Here is a 17,371-nt window from a genome sequence, read left to right as displayed (position 1 = left end):
CGGTCGCGGGGTGCGGCGGTGGCAGAAAGGGGGGGGGGTTGGGTGAATGGTGTCGGGGGGGTGTGTGTGTTGCCGGCGGGCGCCAGATCCCGCAGGGAGACCGTGTCCTGTCGGCCGTCTTCAGTAAGCGTACTGCGGGTTCGCGTGGAGGAGGAGAACCCTTTCGACCAACGGGTCCGCCTTGTGTGCCCGCACATGCTTTCGGAGCAGGATGGGTCCTGGGGCCGCCAGCCAGGTCGGCAGCGACGTTCCAGAGGAGGACCTCCTAGGGAAGACAAGGAGACGCTCATGAGGCGTTTGATTAGTGCTCGTACATAATAGCGACCGGATGGAGTGGAGAGCGTCCGGGAGGACCTCCTGCCACCATGAAACTGGGAGGTCCCTGGACCGTAGGGCCAGTAGGACGGTCTTCCAAACCGTGCCGTTCTCCCTCTCTACTTGCCCGTTCCCCCGGGGGTTGTAGCTGGTCGTCCTGCTTGAGGCTATGCCCTTGCTGAGCAGGAACTGGCGCAGCTCGTCACTCATGAAAGAGGACCCCCTGTCGCCGTGGACGTATGCGGGGCAACCGAACAGTGTGAAGATGGTGTTCAGGGCTTTAATGACTGTGGCCGCGGTCATGTCAGAGCAGGGAATGGCGAATGGGAAGCGGGAGTATTCGTCCACCACATTAAGGAAGTATGTGTTGCGGTCGGTGGAGGGGAGGGGCCCTTTGAAATCCAGACTAAGGCGTTCAAAGGGGCGGGAAGCCTTAATCAGGTGCGCACCCTCCGGCCTGAAAAAATGCGGTTTGCATTCCGCGCAGTTGTGGCAGTCCCTTGTGACTGTACGGACCTCCTCTAAAGAGTATGGGAGGTTGCGGGACTTGATAAAGTGGAAAAACCGAGTGACCCCCGGGTGGCAGAGGTCCTCGTGGAGGGTTTGGAGGCGGTTAATTTGTGCGTTGGCACATGTGCCGCGGGATAGGACATCGGACGGCTCGTTCAGCTTTCCGGGACGATACAAGATCTCGTAGTTGAAGGTGGAGAGCTCGATCCTCCACCTTAAGATCCTGTCGTTTTTGATTTTGCCCCGCAGTGCATTATCGAACGTGAAGGCTACCGACCGTTGGTCGGTGAGGAGAGTGAATCTCCTGCCGGCCAGGTAATGCCTCCGATGTCGCGCAGCTTCCACTATGGCTTGCGCTTCCTTTTCCACTGAGGAGTGGCGGATTTCTGAAGCGTGGAGGGTTCGGGAGAAAAAGGCCACGGGTCTGCCCACTTGGTTAAGGGTGGCCGCTAGAGCTACGTCGGAGGCGTCGCTCTCGACCTGGAAGGGGAGGGACTCGTCGATGGCGCGCATCGTGGCCTTTGCGATATCCGCTTTGATGCGGCTGAAGGCCTGGCAAGCCTCTGTCGACAGAGGGAAGGTCGTGGTCTGTATTAGGGGGCAGGCCTTGTCTGCGTACTGGGGGACCCACTGGGCGTAGTATGAAAAAAACCCCAGGCAGCGTTTCAGGGCTTTTGAGCAGTGCGGGAGGGGAAATTCCATGACGGCGCGCATACGTTCGGGGTCGGGGCCTATTATCCCATTGCGCACTACGTAGCCCAGAATGGCTAGCCGGTTGGTGCTAAAAACGCACTTGTCCTCGTTGTACGTGAGGTTCAAGGCTTTGGCGGTCTGGAGGAATTTTTGGAGGTTGGCGTCGTGGTCCTGCTGGTCGTGGCCGCAGATGGTTACATTGTCGAGATACGGGAACGTGGCCCGAAACCCATGTTGATCAACCATTCGGTCCATCTCCCGTTGGAAGACCGAGACCCCGTTTGTGACGCCAAATGGGACCCGTAGGAAATGGTATAATCGCCCGTCTGCCTCGAAGGCTGTGTACTTGCGGTCACTTGGGCGGATGGGGAGCTGATGGTAGGCGGACTTGAGGTCCACGGTGGAGAAGACTTTATATTGGGCAATCCGATTGACCATGTCGGATATGCGGGGGAGAGGGTACGTGTCTAGTTGTGTGTACCTGTTGATGGTCTGGCTATAATCTATGACCATCCTTTGTTTCTCCCCTGTCTTCACTACTACCACCTGTGCTCTCCAGGGACTATTGCTGGCCTGGATTATGCCTTCCTTTAGTAGCCGCTGGACTTCGGACCGAATGAAGGTCCGGTCCTGGGCGCTGTACCGTCTGCTCCTAGTGGCGACGGGTTTGCAATCCGGGTGTGAGGTTCGCAAACAAGGACGGGGGTTGCACCTTGAGGGTTGCGAGGCCGCAGATAGTGAGTGGGGGTATTGGGCCGCCGAATTTGAACGTAAGGCTCTGTAGATTGCACTGGAAATCTAATCCCAGTAATGTGGGGGCGCAGAGTTGGGGAAGGACATGTAGTTTGTAGTTTTTGATCTCCCTCCCCTGCACCGTTAGGGTAACTATGCAGAAACCTTTGATCTGTACGGAGTGGGATCCTGCAGCTAGGGAAATCTTTTGTGCGCTGGGATAGGTGGTCAAGGAACAGCGTCTTACCGTGTCGGGGTGGATAAAGCTCTCCGTGCTCCCGGAGTCGACTAGGCATGGTGTCTCGTGCCCGTTTATTAGCACCGTTGTCGTCGTCGTCTCGAGTGTCCAGGGCCGAGCTTGATCGAGCGTAATTGAAGCGAGACGTGGTTGTGGTAGTGGAGCGTCTTCCTCAAACCCCGTGGAGCCGTCGACACTGGGGTCCGTTGTTGCCGTCCAAGATGGCATCGGGGGTGAACAAAATGGCTGCCCCCATACATCGCACATGGCTGGGGGATCACAAGATGGCGGCGGGGGTGGACAAAATGGCCGCCCCCACGCGTCGTACAGGTCTGGGGTGGTCCAAGATGGCGGCGCCCTTCCTCCCCTCGTGGTGGCCAGGACCCAAAATGACGGCGTCTGCGGGTCGCACATGGGGCGCTGGGGGGGTTGGGAGCGTTAGGACCACGCGGGGCTCCCTCATCTCTGGGGACAGCGGTGGTCGGGACCCAAATTGGTAGCGCCGGCGGGTCAAACGTGGGGGGGGGGGGGGGGGGGGGTTGGGGAGCGTAAGCGGCGTGCAGGACTCCCTGTTCTCCCAGGACCGCGGTGGTCGGAACCCAGAGTGGCTGCGCCTGCGGGTCGTACATGGGGCGCTGGGGGGGTTGGGGAGCGTAAGCGGCGTGCAGGGCTCCCTGTTCTCCCGGGACAGCGGCGACCTCGCGGGACCGGCACACAACCGCGAAATGGCCCTTTTTCCCGCTGCTCTTGCAGATCGCTGCACGGGCCGGGCAGCGCTGCCGGGGGTGTTTCGCCTGGCCGCAGAAATAGCAGCGGGCGCCCCCGGTGCGACTTGGCGTTTGGACCGCGCAAGCCTGTGGGGTGTCCGGGGGGGGGGGTGGGTTTGTCGCAACGGGTACGTACGGAGCCCAATGGGCTGCCGCGCGGTCGGGGCCGTAGGCGCAGGTATTACGCGCGGCCACATCTAGGGAGGCTGCTAGGGCCCGTGCCTCTGAGAGTCCGAGCGACTCTTTTTCCAGAAGTCTTTGGCGGATTTGGGAGGAATTTATACCTGCCACAAAAGCATCGCGCATTAACATGTCCGTGTGTTCATTTGCGTTCACCGAAGGGCAGCTGCAGGCTCGTCCCAAAATCAGCAGCACGGCGTAGAATTCGTCCATCGATTCTCCGGGACTTTGCCGTCTCGTCGCGAGCTGGTAGCGAGCGTAGATTTGATTAACTGGGCGGACATAGAGACTTTTCAGTGCTGCGAACGCCGTCTGGAAATCCTCCGCGTCTTCGATGAGGGCGAAAATCTCCGTGCTTAACCTCGAGTGCAGGACCTGTAGTTTTTGGTCTTCTGTGACCCGGCCGGTGGCCGTTCTGAGGTAGGCCTCGAAACAAGTCTGCCAGTGCTTGAAGGCTGCTGCCGCGTTCACTGCGTGGGGGCTGATCCTCAGGCATTCCGGGATGATCCTGAGCTCCATAGTCCTTTTTAGGCACGCTTAATAAATTCTCATCGACTTCACTCTATTCGTCTCACGGAGTCTTTGTGCGCTACAATTTATTAAGCGTGTCTGTTCCCCCGCAGCTCGATAGTAGAATGGCCTGCGGGGGAGGACTCCGGCTTCTTATGCTCCGCCTTCAGGGCGGAGCTAGAGGTCAACAGCCAACCAGGACCCGGGATCTGTCAGCCAATGACATTAGGGCTTCCAGTCCCACATGACCCCTTATACATACTACCACAGTGGCCAATCCACCTAACCCACATATCTTTGGAAACCGGAGCACCCAGAGGACCCACGCAGACATGGAGAGAACGTACAATCTCCACACAGGCAATGACCCAAGGCTGGAATTGAACCCGGGTCTCTGGCGCTGTGAGGCAGCAGTGTTAACCACTGTGCCACATGCAGCCTCCACAAGAGGGTCATGATGCTTCATCCTTGATTAGGTTCAGGTGGAGATGGGTAGATTTTTGATCTCCCAGGGCAGCATGAGATGTGAGAAGGTGGCAGGAGCTGAGGGAATAGATCAACTATTATCATATTGAATGGCAGAGCAGGCTCAATAGGCCAATTGTTCTACTCCTCCTATTCCTTATGTTCCTATCACTCTCCTATTAAACACCAAGCTGCACTTTTTTGCCTTCAATCTAATATGGAAGAACTACTGACTATGGTGAAGAGGGGTGGGGGAGATTTGTGGGGAGCAGGAATAGGCCCTGTTGATTCAGGCAGCCTGATTTTGAGCTGTACACTTGGTGTGACAGACCCCAAGATGAACGGGCACTGAGAGAAAGAGAGAAAGGTTCATAGAGATGGCTGAAAGCTTGGTGAAGGAAGTCAACTGTAAGAAGGGATTCTAAAAAGAGGATAGGGAAAATGAAGACGCCGGGGGGTTTAGAGTGGGTATTATAGAGCGCAGGGCCTCGCCACCATTAACAATGACAGGGAGAAGAAGTGCGGTGAGGCACAACTGAGTTCAAGGAATGATGTATGGGAGGTGCTGTAGGGCTGGGGAAGTCACAGATTTAGGGAGGAGTGAGGACCCGGAAGGATTTAAACCCAGGGATGATTTAATAATAATAATAATAATAACTTATTGTCACAAGTAGACTTCAATGAAGTTACTATGAAAAGCCCCTGGTCGCCACATTCCGGAGCCTGTTCGGGGAGGCTGGTATGGTAATTGAACCCGCGCTGCTGGCTGTGTTCTGCATTACAGGCCAGCGATTTAGCCCACTGTGCTAAACCAGCCCCTAGATTTTAAATTTGAGACATTGAGATACAGGAGCTAATGTACACTGACAAGAACTGGAATGATGGGTGAGCAGATTTTGGATTCCAGGCTTCAGAATTTAGGACAAGCTGAAGTTTGTGGGAGGCCAGTCACAAGAGGAACAACGAGGCTTTCATCTGTGGAAGGGTTGCAGTCAGATCACAGGCAGCTAATGTGTTGGACTGAATAATTGTAAGGAGTTGGAAGTTGGTGGTCTTCGTTACAGAGTTCTCAAACTCAGCTCCGTGTCAAACAGATCCCCAGGTTTGTAAAGTGTTTGACTCAAGCTGAGTCAGTGACCAGAGAGAGGGATGCTATTGCTGAGGGTGTAGACTTTGTAACAGAGGCAAAAGATGATGTCTTCTGTCGTAGTCCAGGAGAATCGAGGATTGAGGTTAGACCAAATTTATTTTAATTCAGAAGTAAAACCACATCCGCAGCATATAATACTAATGTCCTAGCCCAGGACTAACAGGAACCCGCAGTCCGTGTCTAGAACAGTATTTAAAAGGCTCGATAATGAGTCACAGCTGGTCGGGCCTCAGTCAATTCCAATGGGAACTCGTACTCAACAAGGGAGACAAATGGGCGGGATTCTCCGTTCACGGGACTAAGTCCCCACGTCAGCGGGAAAACCGGCGCAAACCACTCCGGCGTCAACAGCCCCGAAAGTGCGGAATTCTCACAGGCGGACGCCGGAGGGGTTGGCGCCGCGCCAGCCGGCGCCGAAGGGACTGCGCGGGTCCGCGCATGCGCCGAAGGGCCGGCGTGATCCCGCGCATGCACGGAACCGCCGGCGTATTCTGGTGCATGTGCAGGGGGGTGTCTTTTCCGTGCCGGCCATGACGGAGCCCTAAAGGGGCCGGCGGGGAAGGAAGGGGTGCCCCCATGGCACAGGCCCGCCCGCAGATCGGTGGTCCCCAATCGCAGGCCAGACCACTGTGGGGGGTCCCCCCCCCCCCCCCGGGGTCGGATCCCCCCGCGCCCCCCAGAGGACCGCCCCAGCCGACTTACCTGCCAGGTCCCGCTGTGTGGGAACATGTCTAATCCACGCTGGCGGGACTGGCCAAAAACCGACGGGCGCTCGGCTCATCGGGGCCCAGAGAATTGCCGGGGGGCCGCTGCCAACAGCCCCCGACCGGCATGGCGTGAACCCCGGCCCGCCGGAAAACCAGCGGCAGAGGATACAGCAGCCGGCGGTGAGGCGGGATTCGCGCCGCCCCGCGGGGATTCTCCGATCCGGTGGGAGTCGGCGAATCCCGCTAATGGAGTTTGTGGGCAATTGAATTCTATGGTTCAATTGGAGGAAATTGTGGCTTATCTAAGACTGAATACTGGACAAGCTATGGTGGAAGATATAGGGGGGATGTCAGAGGTAGGTTCTTTACCCAGAGAGTAGTGGGGGCATGGAATGCACTGCCTGTGGAAGTAGTTGAGTCGGAAACATTAGGGACCTTCAAGCAGCTATTGGATAGGTACATGGATTACGGTAAAATGATATAGTGTAGATTTATTTGTTCTTAAGGGCAGCACGGTAGCATTGTGGATAGCACTATTGCTTCACAGCTCCAGGGTCCCAGGTTCGATTCCGGCTTGGGTAATCGATGGGGTGCATGTCGCCCTACGGCCACCGGCAGATAACAGGTGGCTGTTCACGAACCTGGAATGGAGAGTAGGTCTTACGAGGAAAGGTTGAGGGTGCTAGCCCTTTTCTCATTAAAACGGAGAAGGATGAGGGGCGAATTGATAGAGGTTTATAAGATGATCAGGGGAATAGATAGAGTAGACAGTCAGAGACTTTTTCCTCGGGTGGAACAAACCATTACAAGGGGACATAAATTTAAGGTGAATGGTGGAAGATATAGGAGGGATGTCAGAGGTAGGTTCTTTACCCAGAGAGTAGTGGAGGCATGGAATGCACTGCCTGTGGAAGTAGTTGAGTTGGAAACATTAGGGACCTTCAAGCAGCTATTGGATAGGTACATGGATTACGGTAAAATGATATAGTGTAGATTTATTTGTTCTTAAGGGCAGCACGATAGCATTGTGGATAGCACAATTGCTTCACAGCTCCAGGGTCTCAGGTTCGATTCCGGCTTGGGTCACTATCTGTGCGGAGTCTGCACATCCTCCCCGTGTGTGCATGGGTTTCCTCCGGGTGCTCTGGTTTCCTCCCACAGTCCAAAGATGTGCAGTTTAGGTGGATTGGCCATGATAAATTGCCCTTAGTGTCCAAAATTGCCCTTAGTGTTGGGTGGAGGTGTTGACTTTGAGTAGGGTGCTCTTTCCAAGAGCTGGTGCAGACTCAATGGGCCGAATGGCCTCCTTCTGCACTGTAAATTCAATGATAATCTATGATTAATCTAGGACAAAGGTTCGGCACAATATCGTGGGCCGAAGGGCCTGTTCAGTGCTGTATTTTTCTATGTTCTATATTCTAATGCTGTTTCTGCGTGCCAGTGCAAACTTGATGGGCCAAATGGCCTTCTTCTGCACTTTAAAGATTCTGTGCTTCTGTGATTATGAGAGGAATTAAACATAAAAGTAAGGATATTATGGCCGGGATTCTCCTAGCCCGCGACGGGTCGGAGAATCGCCGGGGATGCGGGAGATTCCCGCCACACCGCTCTGACGCCGGGCCGCCGTGGTACCATCCGGCGGGAACTCGGTCCTGCAGCCACTGTGGATGTCCTCGTTGGCGGGGGTGGGGGGGGATCTTACTCCAGGGGGCGCCTCCACGTTTCCAGGCCCGCGATCAAGGGCTTCCGATCGGCGGGCGGCCGTGATCTGAAGGGGGCCTAACTCCTTCCGTGCGGGCCCGCTGTTAGGTCCCCGACATGTTGCACCGGCACGGAGACGGCAACCACGCGCATGCACCAGCGCGGAGACGGCCGTCGCGCGCATGCGCGGACCCGCACCGGCCGTGCAGGGCTGCCCTTCGGCGCCGGTGCAGCGCGCAGCCCTCTGGCGCCGTGCTAGCCCCTTAAACAACGGTGAATTGCTGAGCCAGGAGGCCCGTTGATGCTGGCGTACACCACTCCGGTGTTTACGCCGGCGTCAACACTTGCCCGAGATTTCGGAGAATCCCGGCCTATATGTCCCTGTGTCTGCACAGCAGAGTAAGGGTCACATAGCCTATGCGACCAATCAGGACTCGGGAATGACTTTGTGGTGATGTGGCCCTTTGATGGGTGATCCTTCATGGGCCATATGGCAGTTTGTGCCATTGGAGTGTGGGAAGAAACCAGAGCACCCGGAGGAAACCCATGCAAACACGGAGAGAAGGTGCAAACTTCACACAGTCACCCAAGGTTGGAATTGAACCCGTGTCCCTGCTGCTGTCAGGCAGTAGTGCTAACCTTTGTGCCACCGTGCCGCTATTGTCAGGGCTGTTCCAGGAGAATAAGCCAGTGTCGCCTATTGCCTCAGCAAGGGTGCAGAGATGGGCCTTGCTGTTGGCAGCATACAGTTATACTTTCCAGCATAGACTGTGAATACAAATTTTACGTACAGATGCATTTGACACCTTCCACTGCCTCAGATCATACCATCATCACCTGTTCCGCAGGAGATAATATTGGCTTTGCATTTTTTGGCTTCCTGCCTGTCTCAGCAACCCACATTAAGATGTGGACAGATAGTGGTGCTGACAGGGTGGCACTTTGACAAGGCAGAGCAAATCAAGCCATATTTGCAACACAGGAGCAAGATAACCTGCGAAGACGGGACGTTATTGTCGGGGGCCCTTGCCATCGTATCACTCTCAGGGTGACAGCCATTGTTCCAAGAGTTACGTGATGGCCATCCTGGCCAGAGCAAGGTGAAAGAAGCCATGTCTGGTGGCCTGGCTTTGACAGAGAAATTGAGCAAATGGTTGGGCAATGTGAGAATTTTCAGACCCAGCAAGCATTACTGCCATCAGCGAACCTTCACCCTTGGGATTGGCCGGGTCATCCATGGTCGTGGCGTCACATAGATTTTGCTGGGTATTTTGGGGGGCATATGTTCCTAATCCTAGTAGATGCCCTTTCCAAGTGGCTGGGTGGTCCATTCATGAGATCCACCACAGCTACATCTACTATTGACAAACTGAGGCACATCTTCACGATCCATGGTCTTCCCAGAGTGTTGGTATCAGACAGTGGAGCAACATTCATGGGTGACGAATTTCAGACTTTTGTCAGGCCACATGGCATTTGTCATGTTGGGTCGGCTACCTACAGTGATGATATGCATAATGTAAGTTTGTACATAATGTTATACATGACCTCCGACCACTAGGTGGCATTGTAAACCCACCATGTCACCATGTGATCTGGGAGTTGGTCGTGCTGGGTGATAGACATATTTGCAGTAGTTCCATAAGAGTTGTTTAGTGTTAGTTGTTAGTTAATTTATCTTAGTTATCTTATCACACAGTTTGTTTTTTAATAAATTATTTTAAACTACATGTTCTGTAGATTATCATTCACTTTGGCCAGCCTACAGAACATGACATGATACCAGGATTGATGATTTAGCCAGAAGTGAAGATTCTGTACAAGAAAATTCGAACCACTGAAGATAACTCTGAAGGATAAGAAAAGAAACAAATCTTTGCGACTAACCTTGCAAGCTACTGGCAACATTTGCTCAATGCGTGGTAAAACTTCGAAACCTGGAATGGAAGATATCAAGGCTTCAACAGCTTCAGTTTACCGGTAATGGAGAGAACATTGGAGGGTGTTTAAGCAGCAGTTTAAAGTGTATGTTGCAGCCTTTGGTCTGTAAGCACTGCGATGTGGCAAACGGCATACGCCACGGCAATGTCCTGCTTATGGAAAACATGTTCCATCTGTAATGGCAGGAATCATTTTGCAGCCCAATGTTATACGAGAAAAAGGTGTGAACAAACAAAGGGTATCGGTGCACTGATGAGGTGTGTCTAGAGAACACATTATTTGCAGAAAAAAAAGCAAATTACTGCGGATGCTGGAATCTGAAACAAAAGATAAAATGCTGGAAAATCTCAGCAAGTCTGGCAGCATCTGTAGGGAGATAAAAGAGCTAACATTTCGAGTCCAAAGACTTTTTCATTCACCTGAGGAAGGAGCAGTGCTCCGAAAGCTAGTGTTTGAAACAAACCTGTTGGACTTTAACCTGGTGTTGTAAGACTTCTTACTGTGCTCACCCCAGTCCAACGCCAGCATCTCCACATCATCGTTATTATTAAGGTTTATCTTTCTGGGGAATTAACCTTGAGTTTTTTTAAATTGCAGATGCCAGAAGTGTAGAGAAGAACATGCAGACAAATTCATGTCATTCATGTTGGTTATTTTTGTTTCAAAACACTTGTTGTCTGAAGTTGCGATTTTAGAACTGATTTAAGTCCAAACAGCTGACAAAAACCTGCAGTCATGTTTTTTGGCCAGAGGCATGATTACAGGAGATTTTTGAACAACATGTGGGAATTTTAATCCGGATACAAATTCACACATGTAAAATTTAATAGGATAGATTGGAGTTGGGGATATCAAAATTGATTATGGCTGATCCTGTGTCGGATTGACTTTGTGTTAAAACTTTGGGTCTGGTTGAAAAATAAATATTCCTGATGATGTGTTATGTACTCTGGGATAACACAGGCTGCAACTGGATGCAGCTATAACCAAAAGATACTCCAGACCTTGAAGTTAGTTCAATCTGATTTATTGAACCAGTAGCACAGTTAGCACAGTTCTCTATGAGTTCGACTCTCTGCTAGCCTAAGTGTGGTTACTCTGTCTGACTGAACCAGACTAGCTCTTAGCCACGTGCTGGAGGTGTGATACTGTACATACACCCTGACTCACTCTGTAGATGTTCATCAGTGGAAAGAGGTGGAGTGTGAGTGCCTTGTGCCTTTTATAGTGAGATACCACCCCTGAGTGTCCTGCCTGCTCATTGGTCATGTCCTGTTCTTTGTGTTCATTAGCTGCCTGTCTGTATATCATTATCTGCATGAATGCATATCATGACACCTGACACAACTGGTACCACAAGTAAGAAAGGAAACAAATTTTGAGGAGGAAAACAAATGGGTGCAAAGTAGAGATTGATGACAATCCCTCATTGTGTTTCTGGTTAAGTTAAACAAAGGAGGGTGGTGATGTAATGACGTCCAGTTGAAAACTTTTACCCCGCCTCTCTTCATACAGCAGATAATTAACCCTTGCCTGTTTACAGCTGAAGATGCTTTTTTTACAGGAATTGGGAATTTTAACTTTGAATTGTCAGCTGAAGATGTTTTTTGTTTAACGGGAATTGAGAATTTTAATATTGAATTGTCAGGTATGTCCAGACTAATTAACCCTTGCCTGTTCACAGCTGAAGATGCTTTTTTTTACAGGGAGTAAGAATTTTAACTTTGAATTGTCAGAGACGTCCAGACTAATTAACCCATTTGCCCCAAGCAGAATGGATCTTTTGTGTTTTACTTTCTAGGTAACTGCAAATGGAAGAAGATTTGCAGTAGCTTCCAGAATTTGAGAATTTATAAGTGACTTTCAATAGTGCAGCAATAGCTAGCATGATTTAAAATCTAGTGGAAGGGTAAGCAACCCTTGTGAAACCCCTACAAGATTTAGCAAAGGGGGGAAGGGCTAGCAAAGACAAAATAGAGTGCAGGGAGGAGATGCAGGCTTTCCCAATCTAAAATAAGCAATGGTGAAGGCACCCACCCTGGGGGTGCCGGACCTTAGTAAGCCATTCCACATCTTCTGCCAGGAGGATAGTGGAATGCAGGGTGCTGTAGTAACCCAGAGGCATGGGGATAAATTAAGACCAGTGGGATATTACTCCGCCCAAATGGATGCGGTAGCCAAAGGCATGCACCGATGTGTGCGGGCCTTGGCGTGCGCTTCATGGGCAATAAATGCATCAGAACCCATCACCCTGATGGGTAAGATAATCCTCCAAAGCCCTCATACTATTGTTCAACTCTTAGAGGCTGGGCACCCCCTTCAATCGCCAGCAAAGACAAGGAGACCCAAGGTATTTCAAACAGAGGTATACTTGTTCCAAACTGCTGCAATACTGAATTGAAGGCAGATAATTACACAGATAAATGGATGGTGCCATGAAAAATAAATGGCACCGTAATAAAAGTCAAGCTTGACACTGGTGCAAGGGCCAACCTCATCAACCTATCTGATGTTAAGAAGTTACAAAATCAGCCAAAAATAGCTACCGGAATGGTACTGTTGCGAGATTATAATGGTAGGCGCATGTGAGCTCGAAGCAAGACTTCACACCATACCATTTTCCATTGTGGACACGAACCGAGAGTCCATCAGTTTTTAAAAATAAATTTAGAGTACCCAATTCATTTTTTCCAATTAGTGGGCGATTTAGCGTGGCCAATCCACCTACCCTGCACGTTTTTGGATTGTGGGGGTGAAACCCACGCTAACACGGGGAGAATATGCCAACTCCACACGGACAGTGACCCAAAGCCGGGATCGATCCTGGGACCTCGGCGCCGTGAGGCAAGAATGCTAACCACTGCGCCACCGTGCTGCCCCGAGAGTCCATCATAGGAGCGGAAGGGTGTGAGGCACTGTAGCTTGTTGAATAGCTGTACATTCCAGACAGCTCCACGACAAAGGATGAATGCAAATGGCAACGAGATGAAGTGGAGGAGTTATCAGATGAAATGAAAGGAAAAGTCAAGCTGCAGGAAGAGACGAAAAGATGAAAAAATGAGGAGCCAGATGAGGAAGACAATGAAGATTTATTTAGTTTATTTGACATCAGTGACGAGCTGATGACAAAGAGCATCCCATCTGTGCAGGACAACGAACAGTGTGAAAGTTCTAAGATGCAGCGTGCAGAGGTTGAGCACATCAACTGCAATCAGCCAACAGGAAACTGAAGAAATAATCCGTATTTTAGGGAAATTTGCTCTAGAGAAGTACAATGATTTATCTTATGTCCACCCAATGGTTTCTGCAGTGGATTCCCAAGCACCCGAGGCCAGCCCATCAAAAAATATGCAGCAAGAACAGATGGATACATCTTTGTGCAGTTCTCCAGCAAAAGACGAAGCATGTATTGTTATATCAGATGAGGATGAGCCAGTAATTGAGGCTAAGCTACAAAGTGACGAAGAAATGCCTAATGTCAAGGACATTGATCTAACTCAGATACCAGAATGCGAGGGTTTACAGATCATTCCTGAAGTCGCACACTTGCCTGAAACTTCGAATGCGTCCAAAAGTATGCTGACATTGGATGCATCACCAGTTGATGGGTGTATGGTACAGCACGCGAGCGCAAGCACCATGGATCAACCAAAACTCCTCAATCCAGCAAGGGCTCGAGAACCAGCTATAATAGCAGAAGACCCAGAAATAGCTGATCCCTTGGCCATGGCTAGTAGCAAGAATGATGCTCTGGGTCCACAGGCAGGTGTGAGTATGGACCGTACCAATTCCACGGATGATGGCACTAAAGCCAGGAAGAAAAGGAGAAGAAAAAAGCCTCATTTCAAAAGGCTGAAAGAAAGGCTGAAAGAGTTGGTGACTCAAAGACCAGAAAGGAAACCGGTCTTTCGGGGAAAAGAACAAGAATACATATTCGGTCAATGCTCAGGAGATCAATGAGAAGATGGCTTTAACCTGAAAGACTGAACATGTAGTTAACCGTGTACAGGGTCACGTGAATATATTTATGCATATCAGTTGAAATGTAAAAAGTAACTTCATGCTTGTAAATAATTTTCTTTTACAAAGGAAAGGGGATATGATGATATGCACAATGTAAGTTTGTACATAATGTTATGCACATCCTCTGATCACTAGGTGACATTGTAAACCAATCACGTCACCATGTGATCTGGGAGTTGGGAGTTGGTCATGCTGGGAGATAGATGTATTTGCAGTAGTTCCACGAGAGTTGTTTAGTGTTAGTTGTCTGTTAGTTAATTTATCCTCGTTATCTTACCAAACAGTTTGTTCTGTAATAAGTCATTTTAAACTACATGTTCTGTAGATTATCATTCACTTTGGCCAGTCTGCCTCTCAGAGAGAGCTGTGCAGACATTCAAGGCTTTCATGAAGAAGCAGATTCATAGGCCATTGCCAATGTGATTGGTGACTTTTTTGTTTCTCACCACACATTTGCAACCATCTGCAGCCAGAATTACCGAGTGAATGATCCATCTCGGCCTCTTCCAGAGATCCCTTGCATCACAGATGTCAGTTTTCAGCCAATTCGATTCACTCTACGTGTTATCAAGAAACAACTGAATGCAGCGGATATTGCAAAGGCCTCAACACTGCAGGAGTCCTCCGTGTCTGGGACCCAACCATCTTCAACTGCTTCACCAATTATCTTCCTTCCATCATAAGGACAGAAGTGGGGGTGCTCACTGATGATTTCACAATGTTCAGCATCATTCATATCTCCTCAGATAATGAAGCAATCCATACCAATTTGCAGCAAGATCTGGACAACATTCAGTTTTGGGCTGATAAGGGGCAGATAATATTTGTGCCTCACAATTGTCAGGTAATGACCATCTCCAACCAAAGAGAATCTCTCACCTATAACCACCTATGCTTGATATTCTGTCTCATTACCATCTTTGAATTCCCCACTATCAACATCCTGGGGGTTACCATTGACCAGAAACTGAACTGGACCAGCCAGATGAATACTGTGGCTACAAAAGCAGAACAGAGGCTGGGAATTCTGCAATGAGTAACTCACCTCCTGACTCCCCAAAGCCTGTTACAAGGCACATGTCAGGAGTGTGATGGTATTACTCTTGCCCGGAGGAGTGCAGCTCCAACAACACTCAAGAAGCTCATAGCATTCCATCCACTATTTTAAACATTCGCTCCCTGTACTACCGATGCACGGTTGCAGCAGTATGTACCATCCATAAGATGCACAGCAGCAACTCACAAAGGCCCCTTTGACAGCATCTTCCAAACCCACAACCTCTAACATCCAGAAAAACAAGAGCAGCAGGTGCATGGGAGCGCCATCACCTGCACATTCCCCTCAAAGGTACACAACATCTTGAGTTGGAACTATATGTCCATTCCTTCACTGTTCCTGGGTCAAAATTCTGGAACTCCCTCCCTAACAGCATCTACCTGTGGGTGGACCTGAAAATATAATAAAAGGTCGTCAGCATATATTCCAAATGTGATGCTGACAAACTTTACTGAATCCTTTGAAGAAGTCAGAAAGCATAGATTATTTTTTGATTTAAAAAAAAAAAAATTTAGAGTACCCAATTAATTCTTTTTCAAATTAAGGGGTAATTTAGCGTGGACAAACTCCACACGGACAGTGACCCAGGGCCAGGATTCGAACCCGGGTCCTCAGCGCCGTAGAGTCAGTGCTAGCCACTGCGCCATGTGCCGCCCTGTCAGAAAGCATAGATAAGGGTACTGTAGCAGCCAAATATATTTGGATTTCCAAATGACCTGTGATAAAGTACCATGTAACAGAATCTGGGCTAAAGTAGAACATATTGGGTAGGATTTTCCCTTAGGGCCTCTGAACCCTGCCCGCTGCCTCAAACAGGGGTCAGAAGGCCGCACTGTGTGGGGAACAACCATTAGGTAGAAGGCCGCCCAGTTTGAAAGAAGCAGCTATGTTATTCTCTAAGTCTGAATAAAGATTGTAGACTTCCAGTTAACCCAAATACATTATTCAGTGGGTTCGTTCAGTTTCCAGTGCTTAACTAGATGTAATACAGTCAAGAGGTATGACCAGTGAAGCTAAGGTAAACTGCCTATGCTGAGCTGTCTCTGTCTGCTGCTGCTCACTAGCCCTGTGCTTCTGAAAGAGGAGGATCCTTCAATGGGCTGGACCCTTTATACCCGTCTCTGATGCTGCCCTCTAGTGATGCTGTGGCTGTTACATCTGTCTGTAGTCCCTGGTGTATGTGCAGATGTATGTACAGATGTACAGATCACTACATCCACCTCCTTTTATTGGACATGTTTTCTAGACTGGCCTCAAGAAAACTGTACATAACAAGTGGTGAGAATATGCAAATCTGCACACTGTGAAAATGATAAAAGTGATACAGAAACAATTAACTGTGTTGTGAGTCCATCGTGAGAAATGTCCATATTCGTCTTGTGCGTGTGTTGAAGTGTCGTTACAAATCTAGCCGGTCGGGTGGCTTACGGCTCCTGTTGGAGTGTCTTAAAGGTGGTAGTAGGAATGATGGTTTGATGTCATCAAGAGTACTGTCTGACGTTGTGTGGCGAGGAACGTCCTGTGGACAAATGCACTCGGTCAAGTCCAGTGTGGTGAAATACTGCCGTTGTAGGTCGAATCTCTAATAGATCCCGGCGGTTACGGCGAAAAGGTACTCCCACAGACGACTTAACAATGTTGGACCGCTGTGCCTCCTGCCTGATCACCCTGGCTGACTCAGACCATCCGCCTTCTGGGTCCCTGATTCTGATGGTGTCACCTATTGTCAGTGGCTTGAGTGGGATCGCATGTTGATCGTAGTATAGTTTTTGTTTGGAGCATAGTGCCCGCATGTCGTCGAGAACCGGTGCGTTGCCAGGCTCTCAGAATTGCTTTGCCGGTAGGGTTGTCCGGATGTCTCTGCCGAAGAGCATTTGCACTGACGACAGTCCTGAGCTCAATGGGGTTGCTTGGTACGATAACAGAGCTAGGTTGATATCGGAACGTGACTAGGCTGCATTGCTGATGAGTCGTTTAATGATGTGGACACCTTTTTCCCCTGTTCCATTTGATTGTGGGTAGCGATTCTGTGTCGCACCGTTGTCCGACCTCGACTTTTTCCTGTGTTTGTGGTATTGATTCTGTATGTCATCGTTCATGAAAGCTGTTTTGCTCGTTTGTCCTGGAGCAGATGTGAATTTGTGAGATTCTTTATCATGCCATGGCATGTTTGTAGTCTTGTCATTGTTTCGCAGTGTGCTGTGGCATTGTCCTTCACGTGCAGAGTTGTACCATGTTGTACAGGTCGTTGTTTCATTGTTGTTGTTTCTGTCGGTTCTGTCTTCGTTGTCATTCTTGTTGTTGTCGTTCTTGTTCTTTTTGTCACGCTTGTTGATTCTGGGATGCTTCTTGTTGCTTTTGTCGTTCTTGTTGCGCTGCATG

This window comes from Scyliorhinus torazame, chromosome 1, assembly GCF_047496885.1.
Source record: "Scyliorhinus torazame isolate Kashiwa2021f chromosome 1, sScyTor2.1, whole genome shotgun sequence".
Taxonomy (NCBI): Eukaryota; Metazoa; Chordata; class Chondrichthyes; order Carcharhiniformes; family Scyliorhinidae; genus Scyliorhinus; species Scyliorhinus torazame.
The sequence above is the reverse complement of the archived record's forward strand: the minus strand, read 5'-3'. Positions refer to the sequence as shown.